Here is a 20,540-nt window from a genome sequence, read left to right as displayed (position 1 = left end):
CATAGCCCAATATCACAATAGCTTAATAAACAAAATTAGCAGTGAATAAAAAAAGCAGTATCATAATATAGGCCCCAAAATTCCTAAATCAAGCATTCTTTTTTTTTTAACTCCACAGCACCTGATTCCTTGACTCCAGGTGATGTGAACTCTTAACCTCCATGATAAAGATGTGCTTCCACCTAATTAATATAAAGGTACACTTCATCTTCTTCAAGTGACAGCAGTGCCATCTTGTCTGAGCCTATCCTATCCACTAACTGTGCGATCACCACCATACACTTGCCACACATGACAAGCAGAGGATCCACGTAAGCAAATAAAAAATATACTTAAGAGTCACAGTAAGTCATTTTTAGTGAATCAAGTCACTTTTAACTTCAAATGAAACTACTTTGGCCCCTGAATAGAAACGCAACTCAAGAATATACTAAGCACAGAAAAATACTGAGAAAGTATAAAATAGCATTTCAAAATCATTCCGAAAGAAAATGTAGGTGAAATCAAAAGTAGCAAGTAACCAATCCAAGATTAGCTCATTTTAAGGCACCTATGTTCCTTAAGACATCTAATTATGCACAAAGATTATTTTTAATAAAGTTTTAATAATAAAATGTTTAATAATAGCCATTCTTTCCCCCCTGAAAGATAACACTGACTCTAACTAATTACTGTAGTGTAGACTGGGAACAGCCTGCTCCCTCCATGCCACACACACAGATAGATACTCAGTTTGGTAACTCCCACCAGACACAAATGTAGTCATCACTGTAACAACTGACTATATTTCGGTAAAGTCTAGGTGGCTTAAAAATCTTTACAGATTTTTTTTTTCAAAAAATTTGAATTATTCCCTAATATCTGTACACAATGTCACAGAATACATTTTATAAGACATTTTCCATAACACAACACCCCAGCCAAAAAACATGTTGCTTTTATCACAATCATCTGTCTACTAATAACCTATGTCAGCTTTACAAATATTTAAAAATGTCAGTGTGTACAGAAAATTTCTCAGGCATCTCTGGCTCTGGCCCATACTAGAAGCATGCATAGACCATGTGGTAGCCATTCACACTAGTGGGTTTAGTAGTTTTGTTTAATATACAAGTCTGGCTTAGTTATGTAGTACTAATATCCATGTACTTGTGATAAAACCATAATGATCAAAGTTATATAATCAATTTGGATTGAAAATTCAAATTAGATAAATACATAATCCTTTGAAAGATTAGCCATCAAACAAAATAAAATTAAGAGAAGGTGTTTCACAGCAATTTTGGAGCTAGACTGCAAAAAATAGAAAAAGATCTGAGTTACAATGAGAAGGGATCTATGAACATTATGTAGGGAAGCAATGGTACCAACAGGCACACCAGTTCCATCCCCTTTGTGGCCACATTTCTTACAAAACACATATTTCTGGTTTTTGGAGTGATGAAAGTATTCTAAAATTGATTGTGGCGATGTTTACACAATGCTGTGAATATACTAAAAAGTACACTTTGAATGGGTGAATTGTATGATAGGGGAATTATAGCTCAATAAAGTTGTTACTTTTTTAAAAAAAAAACATATCTATGAAGTCAAATATTATACACAAAAACAGAGCCCTGATTGGCTGTCAACATAAAGGATTCTCAATTTGATTTAACCTCAAAGTTTTTTTTTCCAGTTTCAAATAAACACCTGTAAACACATGAAAGAACAAACACACACATATGTATACATGTATGGGCACTAAAATATTCAAAATAATTTCCTTGCTTTTCAATAAGAATCTCACTTCAAAACTGCCTTGTTCAAAATATCTTGTCAACTCTTTTTTTCTTTGAGGTATAATGAACATCTCGCCAACTTTAACATCCTACTCTGATCATTCTGCTGTATTTCTCCAGAATGTTTTCTAATGTGCCTTTTCAGCTATCATCCTCTCTTATATAATGTCCCCTATCATAGATAGACTAAAAGGAGGCGTTATAGTTAAAAAGCACACACCCTAGAACTAGATTGTATGGATTTTAATGCTAGCTAGCTAGCTCTTCTACTTATCAGAGGTGTAGCCTTGGGGAAGTTATCTAACTTCTCTGTGCCTTGGCTTCCTCATCTGTAAAATGGGGATAATAGTCCCTACCTCATAGCATTTGTACATCATTTAAATGTGTTAATACATATAAACCACTTAGAATGGTGCCAGACTCATGGAGAGTACTATAATAATTTATTAATTACTGATTGGTATTAGTATTAGCATTGGCTGATAACACGTTGCTTTGTGATCTGTTGCCCTTGCTAGGGCTATTTCAGGGCAGTGGTACATTTTCACCCCCTAGTAGAGTGCTTTACATATAATTACTCAATAAATCCTTGCCAGTGAATGCTTAAAGATAACCACACCTACATGATGCCAAAAGTGCTTAGGAAATTCCTTCGTAAGTCCAAAACGAATTTTAATAAGTAACAAATTGTGCAAGAAGATGTACAGTTATACAGCTATAATGATTGCTGTCTCCACTGCTGAAGTTTTGTTTCACCCCAATTGAAGACTAGAGATATGAAAGGATCATTTGACCTAAAGAACCTTTTGTGTCATTAGTCCAAAAGCACTGGGTAAGAAACCAAAGGCCCAAAATTCTGCTCCTAGCTCCACCTCAATGTGTCCTTCTGGAAATCACTTAACCTCACTGTGCATAGTGCACTGAAGTAAATAAAATAAGGTTAATTAACAATGCTTCCAAAGAAAGTTGCTCTATAATAAAGGGCATTATCTTTAACATTTGAGTTCATGACCTGAGGGTAGAATTAAGTCTAATTTTCCTAAAACTACTTTTGAATGTTGTCTTTTCATGTTCATATGATGCTGATAATGACGACTATCTATAAATGCAGGTGATGATGCTAATAATATATCTCATTAGTGTGGTGACCTAGGCTTTTCAAGTACTTGAATGTATATTATCATAATAGTCATCACAAAACACTGAATATACACTATCTAAACAATGTTTCCTACCTTTTCCTTTCTATTTACCTACACCATTCCATAACCAAGTCAGCTACCCAAGGATCATCTGTCTCATCATTTGTCTGGCATTTGAACCAAAGGAAAACACTGGAACATGGATGAGCAGAAATGCTATCTTCATGTACTTCCTCAAAAAGTTAAAGGAGCACTCCAACACGGAAGCTACTCTGAGTAACCTATTTGGACTTATCCATTCATTTATCAAAGCTGCTATTGAACTTTTATCATATCTAAGATATTATTTGATTTGCTCCTAGAGTTAAGTACAATAAAAACTTCAGATAGCTATAACAACTCACAATCTACAGAAGACATTATTCAAACAGAATTATCCCTCTTCCAGTGGCTGAACTATTACAAATACTTCAATATTTCCTAATTTTGGGACTTGAAATCTGGAATAGAGATAAATCAGAAAAATATATGTCCACTTCAATTATCAGACCACCAGAAGTTTTCATGTTTAAAAGACAAAACGGACAGTATATCAAAATGGTGGCATGAGGTGAGCCTCTGGAAATCTCCCCTGGAATTTACAACAAAACAAACAACCACAACTCCACAAAGGACTCCCTGCACAGCAGACAGGAAAAACGAAGAGGCCCACTACTGAATTCACCTAAAACTGGGCAAATCACACCAGCAGGGGACGAGGAAAAGGAGAAGTGTGGAGACGGAGACACTCCGGCACAGGACACAGACATAGCTCAGTGGTCTGAACTCGCTGTATCCCGGAACTACCGCAGCTGTGGGAGTGGGAAGAACTCGGACTGGTAGGGCACCGTTTATGGCCCACAGGTCTGAGGAGACAGCATATAACATGGTTGAACCCAACGCTCATGGCAGAGACCTCGGGGCAAAGACTGAGGAAAGAGACAGAAAACGATGATTTCAGCCCTCACTGCCGCAGAGAACAGAAGGCTTAGGCACTGAGACTAGCTGCCGCCTCCAAAACCTCCCAGAGCTCACCTTGCCCGCACCTGTCCGGTACTAGAAGTGGAACAGCAGCGGTGTCAGATCAAAAGAACAGAATATTTGCTGTACTATGAACTGTGGTCCACAGACACAGATTTGCAGCCCAACTAGTTCCAGCAAAAGTGAGGGAGCTATGGAAGCAGGACCAGCTATGATGCTGGTCACCACCATTACTCTGGGCCATCGCACAAAACTCACCCCGCCCCTGTCCCCACCTATCTGGGCAAATCCCTGCAGGAGTAAACAGAACTGCTGAAACACACAGGCTCTGAATCTGGTGGAGGAACAGCTTTGGAACTTCAAAAGCTCTCCGCATACCCACATGGACACTGCGCCCTGTGACCCAGGAGAACTATTAACAGAGGAGAAGCCTGTCTCCCAGGGAATCTCCCCACTGTGAGAGAAGCTGGAATACTGCAGAGAAAACATAACACTACACTGTGAGAGAGAATAAAGGCTGCAGTCGGAGAGAAAATAAAACATTCTACGAACATGTACTGGAAAACAAAAGAAAGACCTCTTCCTATCAACCTGTTGCAGAAGCCACTCATGCAGATGTCTAGGAAGAAAAATAATAAGTCAGTAATTGTCATGAATAACCAAAGGAACAAGACAACTCAGAAAAGAAAATGAAAAGTCTCCAGAAAAGGAACTTAATGATATGGAAATATGTGACTTAAATGACAGAGAATTCAAGATTGCAGTTCTGAAAAAACTCAACGAGATGCAAGAGCACACAGAAAGGCAGTATAATGAACTCAGAAAAACAATCAAAGAACAACATGAACATTTTACCAAAAGATTAAAATTTTAAAAAAGAACAAAATAGAATTTCTGGAGATTAAGAACTCAATAGAAGAAATTAAGAATGAAATTGCCAACTTAGATAGTAGAGTTGACCAGATGGAGGAAAGAATCAGTGACATAGAAGATAGAAACCTGCAAATGACACGGATGGAAGAAGAAAGAGACTTGAGACTTAAAAGAAATGAAAGAACTCTACAAGAACTTTCTGACTCCATCAGAAAGAGCAATATAAGAATGAGCATACCACAAGGAGAAGAAAGAGAGAAGGGGACAGAGAATATATTCAAACAAATCATCGATGAGAACTCCCAAAACTTGTGGAAGAACTGGATCCTTGAATCCAAGAAGCAAACAGAACACCTAATTACCTCAATCCCAACAAGCTTTCTCCAAGGCACATTGTATTGAAGCTGTGTAAAGTCAACCACAAAGAAAGAATCTTCAAGGCAGCCAGGGAAAAGAAGATGGTAACCTACAAAGGAAAGCCCATTAGATAATCATCAGATTTTTCAGCAGCTACTCTACCAGCCAGGAGGGAGTGGAATCAAATATTCAAACCATTGAAAGAGAGAAATTATGAGCCAATTATAACATATCCAGCAAACATATCCTTTAGATATGAAAGAGGAACAAAAACGTTCCGAGACATACAGAAGCTGAGGGAATTGTCTAATACAAGACCTGCACTACAAGAAATACTAAAGGAGGGTATTCGACCACCATCAACAGGGACAATTTGTGGCAACCAAAACATAAAAAGGGGGAGAGTAAAGGCCTGAACTGGAATATGGGAATGGAGAAAGTAAGCATGCTGAAGACAGTGGAATACTCTAAATATCAAACTTTATTTTACATAAACTTAAGGGTAACCACTCAAAAAAAAAAGATTCAGAACTGAAATGTATAGTGTAATAAAAGAAGAAACAGAGGGAAACATCATAGAATACCACCACACAGAAATAATAGACAACAACAAAAAGGAAAAGAAACAATGGAGACACAGCCTTACCAGAAAACTAAAGGCAGAAGGATAGGAAATCCTCACATATCAATAATCACCCTAAATATAAATGGACTGAACTCACCAATAAAATGGCACACAGTAGCATATTGGATCAAAACACTAAAGGCAACTATATGCTGTCTCCAAGAAACACATCTCAGCTACAAGGACAAGCATAGCCTCAAAGTGAAAGGGTGGAAATTGACACTCCAAGCAAATGGTATCCAGAGAAAATCACATGTAGCCATACTGATATCAGATGAAACAGACTTCAGGGTGAAAAAGGTAACAAGAGAAAAACATGGACATTTCATAATGGTAAAGCAGACTATACAACAAGAAGACATAACAGTAATCAATATTTATGCCCCCAATCAGGGAGCACCGAAATATACCAAGCAACGACTAACAGAACTAAAGGGAGAAATTGACCAAAACACAATTATACAGGGGGACTTAAACACATCATTGACAGCTGTGGATAGATCATGCAAACAGAAAATAAATAACGAAATAGCAGCCCTAAATGACAAATTAGATGAAATAGACATAATTGACATATACAGAGCACTTCATCCTAAAACATCAGCCTGTATATTCTTTTCTAGTGTACATGGAACATTCTCAAGGATAGACCATATATTGGGACATAAAAATAACCTCAGCAAATTTAAGAAGATTGAAATATATCAAGCATATTCTCTGATCACAAGGCTTTGAAATTGGACATCAACTGCAAAAGAAAGCAGGAAAAAACACAAATACATGGAGATTAAACAACATACTTTTAAAGAACGACCGGGTCAAAGAAGAAATTAGAGGAGATATCAAAAGATACATAGAAACAAATGACAATCAAAATACATCCTACTAAAATTTTGGGGATACAGCAAAAGCAGTTTTAAGAGGGAAATTTATATCATTACAGGCCTAACTCAAGAAACAAGAAAAATCCCAATTAAATACCCTCATGTTACACCTTAGAGAACTAGAAAAAGAAGAACAAGTGAAACCCAAGGTCAGCAGAAGAAAGGCAATAACAAAAATCAGAGAAGGACAGATCGATCACCAGTAATGAAATTGAATCAGTCATGCAAAACCTTCCCAAAAGCAAAAGCCCAGGATCAGATGGCTTCACTAGTGAATTCTACCAAACCTTCAAAGAGGATCTAATACAAATCCTGCTCATACTCTTCCAAAAAATTGAAGAAGAGACAGTACTCCCTAACCCATTTTATGAGGCCAACATTACCCTGATACCAAAACTTGGTAAGGACAACACAAAAAAAGAAAACTACAGACCAATATCTCTGATGAATACAGATGCAAAAATCCTAAACAAAATTCTAGCAAATCGAATACAACGATGCATTAAAAAGATCATTCATCGCGACCAAGTGGGGTTCATCCCCGGGGCACAAGTATGCTTCAAAATCCGCAAATCCATCAATGTGATACATCACATAAACAAAATAAAGGACAAAAATCATATGATTATATCAATTGATGCAGAAAAAGCATTTGACAAGATACATTCATTTATGATTAAAACACTTAATAAAATAGGTATAGAAGGAAAATACCTTAACATAATAAAGGCCATATATGACAAGCCCTCAGCTAATCTCATAATTAAAGGTGAAAAACTGAAACCCTTTGCTCTACGTTCAGGAACACGACAGGGCTGTCCCCTATCACCTCTGCTTTTCAACATAGTGTTGGAAGTCCTTTCCAGAGCAATCAGTCAAGAGAAAGAAATGAAAGGCATCCAAATTGGGAATGAAGTTAAATTATCACTCTTTGCAGATGACATGTTGCTATATATAGAAAACCCTAAAGACTCCACCAAAAAGCTATTAGAAGCAATCAACAAGTACAGTAAAGTTGCTGGCTACAAAATCAATGTAAAAAAGTCCATTGCATTCCTATATACTAACTATGAAATCTCAGAAAAAGAAATACAAAAAACAATTCCTTTTGCAATTTCAGCAAAAATAATAAAATACCTAGGAATAAACTTAACCAAGGATGTCAGAGACCTATATGCTGAAAATGATAAGAAATTTTTGAAAGAAATTGAAGAAGACACAAAGAAATGGAAAGACATTCCGTGCTCATGGATTGGAAGAGTCAACATAGTTAAAATGGCCATGTTACCCATAGCAATATACAGATTTAATGCAATCCCCATCAAAATCCCAATGGCATTTTTTAAAGAAATAGAACAAAAAATCACCAGATTTGTTTGGAATCACAAAAGACCCCGAATAGCCAAAGCAATCTTAAGAAAAAAGAACAATACTGGAGGTATCACACTCCCTGACTTTAGCTTGTACTACAGGGCAACAGTAATCAAAACAGCATGGTATTGGCAGAAAAACAGACACATAGACCAATGGAATAGAATTGAGAACCCAGAAATAAAACCACATAAATATGGACAGATAATTTTTGACAAAGAAGTTAAAAACATACAATGGAGGAAAGACAGCCTCTTCAATAAATGGTGCTGGGAGAATTGGATAGCCACGTGCAAAAGAATGAAACTGGACTGCTATTTGTCACCATGTACCAAAATTAATTCAAAATGGATCAAAGACTTAAGCATAAGACCTGACACAATAAACTGCATAGAAGAAAACATAGGTACTAAACTTATGGACCTTGGGTTCAAAGAGCATTTTATGAATTTGACTCCAAAGGCAATGAAAGTAAAAGCTAAAATAAACGAATGGGACTATATGAAACTTAAAAGCTTCTACACAGCAAAAGAAACCATCGACAAAATAAAGAGGCAACCAACTGAATGCGAGAAGGTTTTCGCAAACAGTGCCTCCGATAAGGGACTAATATCCAAAATATACAAGGAACTCATGAAACTCAACAACAAAAAAACAAACAACCCAATTGAAAAATGGGCAGACGACCTGAAGAGACAATTCTCCAAAGAGGACATACAAATGGCAAATAGACATATGAAAAAATGCTCAACATCACTAATCATCAGAGAAATGCAAATAAAAACCACAATAAGATATCACCTCACCCCAGTCAGAATTGCTATCATCAATAAGACAAACAGTAACAAGTGTTTGAGATGCTGTGGTGAAAAAGGAACCCTCATACACTGTTGGTGGGAAGGCAGACTGGTGCAGCTGTTATGGAAGGCAGTGTGGAGGTTCCTCAAAAAATTATGAATAGAAATACCATATGACCCAGCAATCCCTCTCCTGGGTATCTACCCAAAAAATCTGAAAACATTTATACATAAAGACACGTGTGCTCCAATGTTCATTGCAGCTTTGTTTATGGTGGCCAAGACATGGAAACAACCAAAATGTCCTTCAATAGATGAATGGATAAAGAAGTTGTGGTATATATACACAATGGAATATTATTCAGCGGTAAGAAAAGATATAGGAACATTTGTGACAACATGGATGGATCTTGAGAGTATAATGCTAAGCAAAATAAGTCAGATAGGAAAAGCAGAGAACCATATGATTTCACTGATATGTGGTATATGAACCAAAAACAAGAGAACAAGACAAACAAATGAGAAACAAAAACTCATAGACACAGACAATAGTTTAGTGGTTACCAGAGGGTAAGGGGTTTGGGGGGTGGGAGATGAGGGTAAGGGGGATCAAATATATGGTGATGGAAGGAGAACTGACTCCCGGTGGTGAACACACAATGGTATTTATAGATGAATGTAATACAGAATTTTAGACCTGAAATCTATGTAATTTTACTAGCAATTTTCACCCCAATAAATTAAAAAAAAAAGTTAGTAAAAGTTAACTTTAATCGGTGACACAGGTAAATTTGAATAGAACAGGGCAAACCTTTGACCCCATCAATTGTGCTGGTTTAAGTTCATGGTCATTGTGTTCTAACAAGCTCTCTTTTGAAGATTATCAGTCCCTTGGCAGTCCTTCCCTATCAGTTTTGGCTGTTACCCACAACATGAAGAACTCTATTAAGATTCAACAAATTTTAACATTTAGACCATTATCAAGCAACCAATTCCCTTGAACTGAAAATTAGGCAACACAGGGGGAAAATTTAATGTCTATTATTTTTCCATAGGTCATCATGGGAATTTAAGGCTATGAGAATATATGGGTATTTGACTAAAGGAATAGGCTCAAAACAGCACCCTGTGGCCTCAGTGTTTTTCAAAGTCACAGCAGGGTTACCACAGCTGCCCTTTCAAGCAGAGACTTTCTCTGAACTATTAGGTTTTACCTCATATCCTCATATGAATATTGCATTCAAAAGCACAATGTACAGGCATACCTCATTTTGTTGCACTTTGCTCTGTTGCCCTTTGCAGATATTGCATTTTTTTAACAAATTGAAGATTTGTGGCAACCCTTCATCAAGTGAGTTTATCTGTACCATTTTTCTAACAGGCTTAGATGATGGTTAGCATGTTTTAGCAATAAAGTATTTTTAAATTAAGGTATGTAGTGTTTTAGACATGCTATTGCACACTTAATAGACTACAGTATAGTGTAAACATAACTTTTATATGCACTGGGAAACCAAAAAATTCATGTGACTCACTCTATTGCAATATTCACTTTATTGCAGGGGTCTGGAACCAAATCTACAAAATCTCCAAGGTATGCCTGTATCTGAATTTGTATAAATATTGCTAAATATCTTAAATTAGTTACCAGTGAATGTTCTCTTAAACCTTTGTATAAGATAGATGCTTCAAGAAAACATAGCTGCTTTATGTTGCAGCTCCTGGGGCACACTATATGCCACCTCCCTGCTCACCCAGTGTGCTCTAGTTTGAAGGAAAGAGCACTAGACAGAAATTCTATTTGTTTAAATGACGGTAATTCCTGCAATATAATAGGTACTTAATAAATATTTGTTGACCGAATTGGCAGAATAGTTTCAAGGACTAGTTTTCAACTGTAAGAACATTGCAAGAAAATCTTTTGAGAGATAATTATGCTCAAACCCATAAAAGGAAAAGGAAAAAAATATACCAATTATGTTTTATAAATATTGATAAGGGAGAAAATGAAAAAACATATTTTGCTTAGATTAGTTGGAAAGGCTGTCAGAATGTCATATAGGAATAATACTGCAGGGGGTGGGGAATGGTTAGAGCAATCAAAAACCAATTCCATATAGTAGACACTAAGACAAGTTTTCAATTGTTTCTTGTGTTTTCCTTTGTATGTTTTTAATATTAATGATTTCAAGCTTCCAGAGGAAAATAAAGACCTGTAATGAACACTCTTGTCCCCGTGTAACCATGCATGATGCCGGAAATACTGAAGGCCAGGAACCATGCCTCATTTGTTTTATTTCTATACACATGAGGAGTTTAATAAATGTTTAGCAACTGCAAAGAATAAGTGTCTAATCACATTAAATAAATTCTTAACTGAATCCTCTCCCAACCCCCAAAAAGACTCACCCTAAAGAAGCAGATCTTTGTTTAAGTAACACAAGAAAAACAAAAATCAAATACTTTTAATGGTACTAGATGAAAGAGTATTGAAAGACCTGGGTCTTGTTAGCTCAGTTGGTTAGAGCGTGGTGCTAATAACACCAAGTATGCCAGTTTGATCCCCGCATGGGCCACTGTGAGCTGCGCCCTCCTTGATAGGAAGGAAGGAAGAAAGGAAGGAAGGAAGGAAGGAAGGAAGGAAGGAAGGAAGGAAGGAAGGAAGGAAGGAAGGAAGGAAGGAAGGAAGGAAGGAAGGAAGGCCGACCTGGGTCTTTGCTCATTTCAACCATGTGACCCAGCCATATCTGTTTTCCTATGACAAAATGATGCTTATTCAGCCAGTCCTCTATTCAGAGTTGTTGCATGAATAAACCAGCACGTATTTACATGGTAACTAATATAAGCAAGGTATTAAGAAGCATGAAACAGTCTATTTACCTCCCTAATTATCACCAACAGCATCAACTTACTATGTGCAAGGCCCTGGTGCCAGACGTGTTTCCAAATTCAGAAATGTCCAACCTTTCGGATAGGCAATAACCTGCATACTCTATATATTATGTAATACTCCAGTAGGGCCTGAGGCACTGCCCCATAAACATATTACTAATTCTATAGCAAAACCAAATAAAGATTAACATTAAACAGAATAAAGACTATAACTACCCTCACATCAGTTCAAGTCAGATGTTCATCACCTGAGTTTTGGCTCCTAACTTACCAAATGAAAATTTTATAAGTTTTTAGAGGTTTTGAAATTTAAAAATTGCAATCAGCAAATCGTAGACCTAACTCATTTAATCCTCATTTTACCGCTTAGGATACTAAAGTTTTTGAAATTTAAAAATTGCAATCAACAAATCGTAGACCTAACTCATATAATCCTATTTAATCCTTATAGTAAGTACCCTAAGAGGTAAGTTCTATTATTCCTATTTTACACATGAAAAATATGAGGTAGAGAGAGGTTAACTAACTCACCCTGTGTCCCACAGCTAGTAAGGCTCCTAGCCAGAACTGGATCCCAGGAAGCCTAGCTCCAGAATTGTGCTCTTAACAACTATGCTCTATGACCATTCTTAGAAACCACTTGAGAACAACAAACATGTGAAAAGTAAAACAGTATTAAACAATTTAAGGATCCAAAACAATAATAGGAGGCACAACACAAGGCATCATTTATTCATTATTCAACAACAATTCATAGGGGATCATACCATGTGCCAGGTGCTCAGGATACAAGAATGCGCAAATCAGACAAGATCCAGGTCGCCTTCTTGGAGCTGGAGACCAGTGGAGAGATGGCCAGGCGTCAAATGAACATACAGCAGGTCCTCAAATAACGTCATCTTGTTCAATGTCGTTTCATTATACCGTTGATGAGATACTGAAGGAACTTAACCCTTGTTTTATCAATTAGCCAGTGGTAAAATAGGTTTCGTTATATCATTTCACTTAAAGTTGCAGAACCTATAGCCAACGTTAAGTGAGGACTTACTGCAATTATGATACACATGACAAGTGTGACTGCTATTCACGTTCAGAGATCAGGTCTTGGTGATGGCATAATAGGACGTGGAATTTGAACTGTTCCTTGACTAGTGTTGGGATTTGCAATGACAGAAAGGAACGTGAAGGGCTTTGCAAATGGATGATGGCATGGCATCCATTCAACAAGCAGTTACTGTGCACCTACTCTATGCCAAGAATAATGCTAAGACAAAAGTTCCCAACTGGAAAAAACTCCATTTAAACCAACAGAGGATTTGTGTAAGAGAATAATAAGGACATGTAGGACAGTAGGCCTGAGTCAAATCATTTAGAATCCTTGAGTGCTAAATTAAGGAGTTAGAACTAGGCGCTGCAGGAGTCAATGAAGGTTATTTTGTAGTTTAATACCCCACAATATTAGGATTTACCCCTACAGAATGTCAATGACTGCCTGCATTGCTATTTGGGGCCAAATAGACCTCAAAGCTGGATTGCTTTCAAGAAAGGGCTCAGGACAACAAAATAAATGCCAAGTCTAAATTCATTTAAACATCAAGAAATAGAGTAGCCCTGATCTCTCAAAGAATAAAGGTGTGGCAATTTTAAAATGGAGAAGACAACCCCTAAAGGAAAATGGCAAACTCCTCTTAAAATCCCAAAGGCCATTTCTAAAACCTAAATTATTCCTTTATATGCCAAAACCTTCTAGGAAACACATTTCTGTGAGAAAACATTCTTTGAAAAACAAATTATTAAGTTGAACAATGATCTGATTTTTAATAAAGTTGGTGACAACTTACCTCAGTGCACAGGTGAGTGTGTGACAGTGGAAAGTACTCACCTCCGTACTCACCTCCAAGTTCCCATTTCCCTATCCCCTATCTAAACAGAATAGAGGACTACATATATATGAAGCAAACATATCAAACAACGTTTTTCATTCTCAGGTCTTAACTTAAACAACTGAGTAGGTAGATATTCTGTTTATCTCTGCAAAACAAATCTCTATCTCCACTTTTTTTTTCAGCCAGTGACCTTCCACAGAAAAGTAGTTAACAAAGACTCTTCAATGGCTTCCCATTGTTCTGAGAATCAAACCCAAATTCTTTCTCAGAATCTCCAAGCCCAGCATTATCTATTATCTGACAAGCTCTCTAACATCTTTAACCACTCCCCGCCACCCACCTAGCTCACTAGGCTCCAGCCATACTGGCTTGCTTTCAGTTCCTCAAACACCCCAAGTTTGTCTTTCTGCCTCAAAGCCTTAGCACTTTTTCTTCTCTCTGCTCTTCACAAGGTAGGCTCATTCTTTTTTCTCTTTCAGGTCTTTTTTCTCGTTCAAAGGTCACCTTCGCTGAGAGGCCTTTCCTGACCACCACAGTAGCTAATTAGTCCCTTCCCAGATCTCCATTATCATACTTTGCTACTCATTTCCTTCATTTTTCTTACTGCAATCTATAAGGATCTTCTTTTGTTTACTTGTTTATTGTCTATATTGCTTGGTGGAATATAACCTCTGTGAAACTCCCCAAGAGCAAAGAACATTCCTTGTAAGATTTATCATTGTGCCTAATACAGCAGCATGACAAATAGAAGGGGCTCAAAAGATCTTGTAAAATAAATTACTAAATGAACAATATATTTAAAGGCTGATTGCTACGAATGTCAGTAATTTGAAAAAGCCTTTCCCCCCCTAATTTTGAGATGTTTCCTCTGGAGCTGTTCCTTTTTCCATGCGTTTTTTACATTTTCTGAAATCTGATAATGACTGACAAACTATTATGTTATTTCACTGCAATAAAAATATATCAGTTTCAACCAATGGATTTATGGGAAAAGAAATACTTTGAAGGGGTTGTAGTAGTTTATTCAACATCAATAAAATCAAACAATTTGAAAATTGGTTAGTCTCATTTCACTACTGTAAGTCAAATAACATGGAAGAAAAGTAATTTAAAATGCAAAGAAAATGAAAAAAGAAGAGAATTCAATACTCAACTGCAGTTACGTTTAGTATCATCAGAAACATCCAGTATGATAACTTCTAGGTGTACCAGATGGGTATGAAATACATATTGAAACATATTGAAAAGATTCAGATCAAAATGCTTATAATAAACTCACATCCACATTTCACCCCCCCCCCAAACATAACGAGTTCACATTAGTGGCAGTCTTAGCTGAGACTTAGTATGAATAATAATAAAAGGAAAAAATAGCATGATATAAATTATTTTCCTTGAAACAACTTGCAAGTTTGTATATCTTTCCAGAGTAGATTGCCAAGAAAATTACAGATTTAGAAGGATGGCCCTATTAGTATAAATCCCCTTTCCCTACTATAGTCCATTTTTTAATAGAACTAAAGTGAAATCAAAAATTTTCTAAATGAATAAGGGAAACTACATATCACCTGCAAACCATCTAACTAAATTGATAATCAACATTTTTTACTGTTCCTGTAAAAACCACTTTCCTCAGAACATCAACTTAAAACTCCGTATAGTCACACCACACTTTTCAAATTGTGCTTATAAAAATACAGATAAAACACCTTAGGAAATTGAGGCTTATATTTGTCTGTTTTCAAAATGCATCATTTGATGTTGCAGCAGAAACTACATTCATGGTCTCACTGCCAAAAAAAGTGCTACCAGGACAGTGAAATTTGGGGTTATCTTCATTTACAACTTGGTTTCTTCTGAGATTACTACCAATTAGCACACACTATGTCAACAGCAACATCTGGTCACACATCAAGCAAACAGTTCTATCACTGTTAAGTAATAGGATATTAAGAAGAACTGGCAGTTAAGGAAGCTACTTTTTTTTATATGTACAATGATGTAATCACTGCTTAATTATTTCATTTTTCTCAGCTTTCCAATTTGAGCACTAGCTATAGCCATTTCCAAAAACACAACCACAAAACATCAGCATGTGCTAGTTCACTATGTACCTCCACTTTCAGTTTCTCCATTCAATTTTCTTCAGGGCAACTGTATAGGGATAAGGTGATATTGCTGACAGAAAAAGTGGTGCTATGGGAAATCAACTTAAGCAAATTAATCTCCAATCCACAGAAAAGTAGTCTCTTTTTTAAATGCATGTTTTTTTAATGCCGTTTCTTGAAGGTTTATGCAAATATGGAATCTAATGTAAGAAACTGTGGCTTCTTTAAAAAAAAAAAAAGCAGGTGCCTATCCAACAGGGACTCTTTTAAACCCAGAGTCTCTCAGTTACCATACAATATGCTTAGTAACCAGCCTATGCTAACTTGAGTGACTGATCCCAAACCACTAGAGTCCTCTGACTACCATACATTAAAACCACGAACATCCCAGTTTGCAGATGGAGAGATGGAGCCAGCCATCAAAAGTCAATAATCAATCTTTCCCCTCTCTCTCTCTCTCTCTCTCTCTCTCTCTCTCTCTCTCTCTCTCTCTCTCTCTCTCTCTCCCCCTACCCCATCTCTCCCTCTCTCTGTCTCCCCCTGTCTCCCTCTCTGCCCACCCCCCACCAGGCGTGCTCAGCAGCGGGGGGAAAAATCAGATTTAGGGCCATGTTCTACGATTACATACAAACATACAAACATTTTAAGTGGCTATGGTTGTTGGACTAAGTTACTGAAACCTAGAAAGAAGCTTTTAAGGTCCTTAGCTGATATTTACTAGAGGATCAGTTACTTGCAGTAAACTGTAGGCTGTTAGACTGCAAGCTTCCAAGAAAATCATCAGTCAACTGTGATTAAACTAAAGAAGCCAAGACATAAAGAGATGAAGACGTTCAGAGCAGAGTTAAAAGCTTGGAGGAGGAGGCGAGTGCTCCTGACTAGGAAGCCAGCAGCGAAGCCTCCCAAGTTATACGATTCTGAGGAACGGATGAGTTGGGAGGCACAAAGCAGAAACTGTTAGAAGGCAAGCGACAGTGGGGACCAAACGGACTGAGAGACCCCAAACTGTCAGGGCAAAGACAGCAACGCCTGAACTAGACGATCCTGGAGGAATAACAAACAAGCAAAGGAAATTGCGTTCTGGGGTCCTAAAAGAACCCAGGCGTCTGGCAAAGCTAGCTAGTCCGGGAAGTAGGGATGAGAAGGTGCAGAGATGAGGACGAGGAGTAGCACGCGACAGAAAGAGCGGGGGGCATGCAAAGAGAGAAGCTAGGTCCCTGTCCCTCTACCCCTGGTACAGATCCGAACTCCTTACCGCTCACAGGCTCGTGTCGCCGAGTCCGAGACGGGGGGAGGCGGCCGATGGAGCCCCTACAACTTCAGGACCCTGCCTCACCTTGTTAGCCGCGTCCCAGCGTCCAGCCGCCTGTCCACCAGCTGCTGCGCTCCGAGGGCCAAAAAGCGAGTCGCGCGGCGCAGCCACGGCTCCCTCTTGCTACAGGGAACCGGTCCCCGCACTTCCTCACCCCCAGCTCGCCCTGGTCACTTCGCCCTGTCCTCGCGCAGGCGGAGAGCGCGGACCCTAACCCGAACGTCGCTCCAGTTATTTTCAAAAGTCCGTGTTCCGGGCTTACCCGGAATAGGAGCGGAGCTGCGGCGGCCACAGCGGCAGCGCCTCCGCCTGACCTCACCGAGGGGTGTGGGGAGAGGCAGGGGGCGGGAGCCTGGTTAAGGAGAGGAGGGGGGAAGAGAGGAAGGGCGCGCGGATGGGAGAAACATGGCGGCGGGTGGCCCTGGCGGCGCCTGCGCGGGAGGCGAGGGAGCTGGGCTAGGATCGTGCGGAGGGTCCGAGCACAACTTCTCCACCGTAGCTGTGAGTAGCGAGGTGGCCCTGGAGAGGGGGTGACTGCCAAGTGGCCCTCACGTCTCCGAAACCAGAGCTCTCGCGTTGGAGCACACATGGCTTCTAGTGCCCTGGAGGCAAGGGGAGGTGACACTGTCAAGTGTCCAGGAACTGCAGTCCCGCTTAGCCACTCCAACAGGAGGCCCGCCTGTGCCTCCTGCCTATGCCTCTTACCAGCCCTTATCACAGCCTCCCATATTCACGGAGGGTCTGGACACACGGTGTGTTTCACCTCGGTGGGGCACTCACCTCAAAATAAACCTGACCCAGGCTCCCACATAACTGTTAATCACTCCTGAAGTGCGATGACGGCTTCATCTCTCTCCTCCATGCCGCACTACAGAGTATTAACAAAGAGGAAGAATAACAACAAATACAGCAGTTCAACGTCTTACTGAGTGTTTACTATGAACCAACAGCTGAACTGTTTACTCATAGCTACTCCACGAGGTCCACATTATTATTTCTATTTTTCAGGTGACAATATACTGAAGCGTAAAGGTCAAAGAAGTTGTCCAAGATTACACAATTAGTAAGGGGCAGAGCAAGGACTAGGATCTTTATGTTCTTTATGTTTCCTAGTATTTCTCCCATTGCCTACCATTAAACCGTTCAGGAATTTGAAATCTCAACATTGCTGACTTGGTATTTCAAATTGAATGCACAGAAATTCTAGTTGTGGGTTTCTGATAACTTTGAAAATAATCAGCTACGCAAAAATTTGCTAGAACTAAAGATCTGACCACATTGTTAGGCCTTATCAAACTGGTGAATAAGTAAGAAAGAACTCCAAACACATATGGAATTTGCATTATCTATTACCTGTCAGTGTGTTTTACACAATTTGTCTTCATTAACAGGGTGAATTCATTGGCTTCCCCACCATGCTTATTGAATAATTATTGTATACCTACATTACAGCAGTTCCCCAGTGGATGCCTGAAAATGTGGATAGTACCAAACCTTATCTATACTATGTTTTTTCCTAAACACACATACCTATGATAAAATTTAATTTACAAATCAAATACAGTAAGAGATTGACAACAATTTACTGTCTGTAATAAAAGTTATGTGAATGTTCTCTCTCTCTTCAGTATTTTTTCTATTTTCCAGTCCAAACCTATTCCTGAATCTGTGTAGCCACCCCTTACTTGCAGTAAATGGCTTGGTGTCATTTGTTTCAGGAGGTCCCTTACTGAAGTCGTCATATTGGCTCAATGCTTTCTGAAGCAACACATTACCATCAATCGGAACACGTTTTCTGTTCATATTTCCCACCCACAAATAATGTCTTTTCCAACTTAACTAAACACTTATCATGCACTGTGTCTGAAACTTTTAGTTTGAGATGCAACAACAAAACTAGCACAAATTTCTTTTTCGTTCTTCACAATTTCATGGGCAGAAGATTCGTTCTTACCTTATATCTTAGCAACCTCAGCATACAATTTTTTCCTTTCCTTATTAAGTCAAAAACTTTAATCTTTTCGCTTAAAGGAAGCATTTTATGGCTTATTTTTAGCATATCTGAATTGCCAGTATCACTACTCTTGCACTTTGGGGCCATTATTGAGTAAAATAAGAGTGACTTGAACACAAGCACTGCAATACCACAGTCAGTTGATCTGATAACAAAGACAGCTACTAAGTGACCAACGTGCAAGTAGCATATACAGCATGGGGACACTGGACAAAGGGATGATTCACATCCCTGGCCGGATGGATCAGTAGGATGCAAGATTTCATCATACTACTCAGAATGGTGCACAATTTAAAACTTATGAACTATGTGTTTCTGCAATTTTCCATTTAATAATTTCAGACCATGATTGTCCATAGGTAAATGAAAGCAAAATCGTGGATGGGGGGACTACTGTACAAACAAAATGCCTATTAGGTGGAAAGCACCTGGTAACAGATGTTTTCATTTTCATTAAAAAGATATGTTTAAAGCAATCAATTTCAACCTGTACGAAAAGCCTGACACGTAGGTTGAAATAAATACAAACTGAGCTGATATACATCCAAGTCATGGCTATATCCCTCCCTGCCATGAAAAGGTTCAGATGAGGTCATTTTACAGTAAGTTCTGAAATAGAAATTACAGGGAAAATGGGATAATCAGGTGTGGTCCCAGTAGAGCTTTTTCACACAATGTGAAAACCCTTCAGGGTACACAGCAAAGATGTAGGCAATTATAGAATCAGCATTTGAGCAAACAGGTAGTAATAAGATATTAAAAATACACTTATTCAGTAGGAATTAGTTGCTGTTTGGGTTAGGATGTTTTGGATATTTAATCTAGTGGGCAGACACTCTATCTTGGAGTCAGAGGACACTTTTGTGCTATGTGACATTAAGTTAGCCCCATCACCTCTCTGAGTGTTTTCCTGAATTTAGAGTGGGGATAATAATGATATTGGACTGAACTGCCTCACAGTATTTTTCTGGGTTTCAATAAACAAGGCTTGTGAAAGTGCCTTGTAAACTTGTAAAACAAAAACAAAAACAAACCATACACACACACACGCACACACAAATGTAAGACAATGGTTTTGTTAATATCAGACTGGCCACTAGAAGCTAGAAAGGTAATTATGAAGAATTTTATGTTAACCTGTAGCCAAAAAGGTCAAAAACTAGGAAAACCATTTGAAATAGTACAACAAAAATCTGAGGAATGGGGAGATGTAACAGAGGTCCAGGGAATAAGAAAAAAAGTCAAAACAAAATATTAGTGGTAAAAAAAAAAATACAGAGAAGGATGATGGCTATTATGGGCTGAATTCTGTCCCCACCCTTAAAATTCATATGTTGAAAACTTAACCCCCAGAACCTCAAAATACAATCTTATTGTGAGATAAATTGCTTAAAGAGGTAATTGTGTTAAAATGAGATCTTTAGGTTGGGACCTAATCTAACATGATTATTGCCCTTATGAGAAGAGGAGATTAGGAC

The 20,540-nt window shown here is 38.3% G+C and overlaps 1 protein-coding gene across 6 annotated transcripts in view; it reads right to left on the bottom strand.

Moving 5' to 3' along the window:
* The window catches only part of KLHL13 (kelch like family member 13), a 231,580-nt gene extending 213,737 nt beyond the window's left edge, over window positions 1-17,843 (bottom strand). The window contains exon 1 of one of the 6 annotated variants that reach the window (XM_033112321.1): window positions 17,829-17,843. The gene's annotated coding sequence lies outside the window, so the exon portion shown is untranslated. Of the gene's footprint in view, window positions 1-16,991; window positions 17,486-17,828 lie in introns of those variants that run through there. The other 5 variants (XM_033112303.1, XM_033112314.1, XM_033112334.1 and 2 more) reach the window with 5 other exon arrangements.
* Between the last annotated feature and the right edge of the window lie 2,697 nt (window positions 17,844-20,540).

This window comes from Rhinolophus ferrumequinum, chromosome X (genome assembly GCF_004115265.2).
Source record: "Rhinolophus ferrumequinum isolate MPI-CBG mRhiFer1 chromosome X, mRhiFer1_v1.p, whole genome shotgun sequence".
In the NCBI taxonomy this organism is placed as follows: Eukaryota; Metazoa; Chordata; class Mammalia; order Chiroptera; family Rhinolophidae; genus Rhinolophus; species Rhinolophus ferrumequinum.
This window is presented reverse-complemented; position numbering and strand designations above follow the sequence as displayed.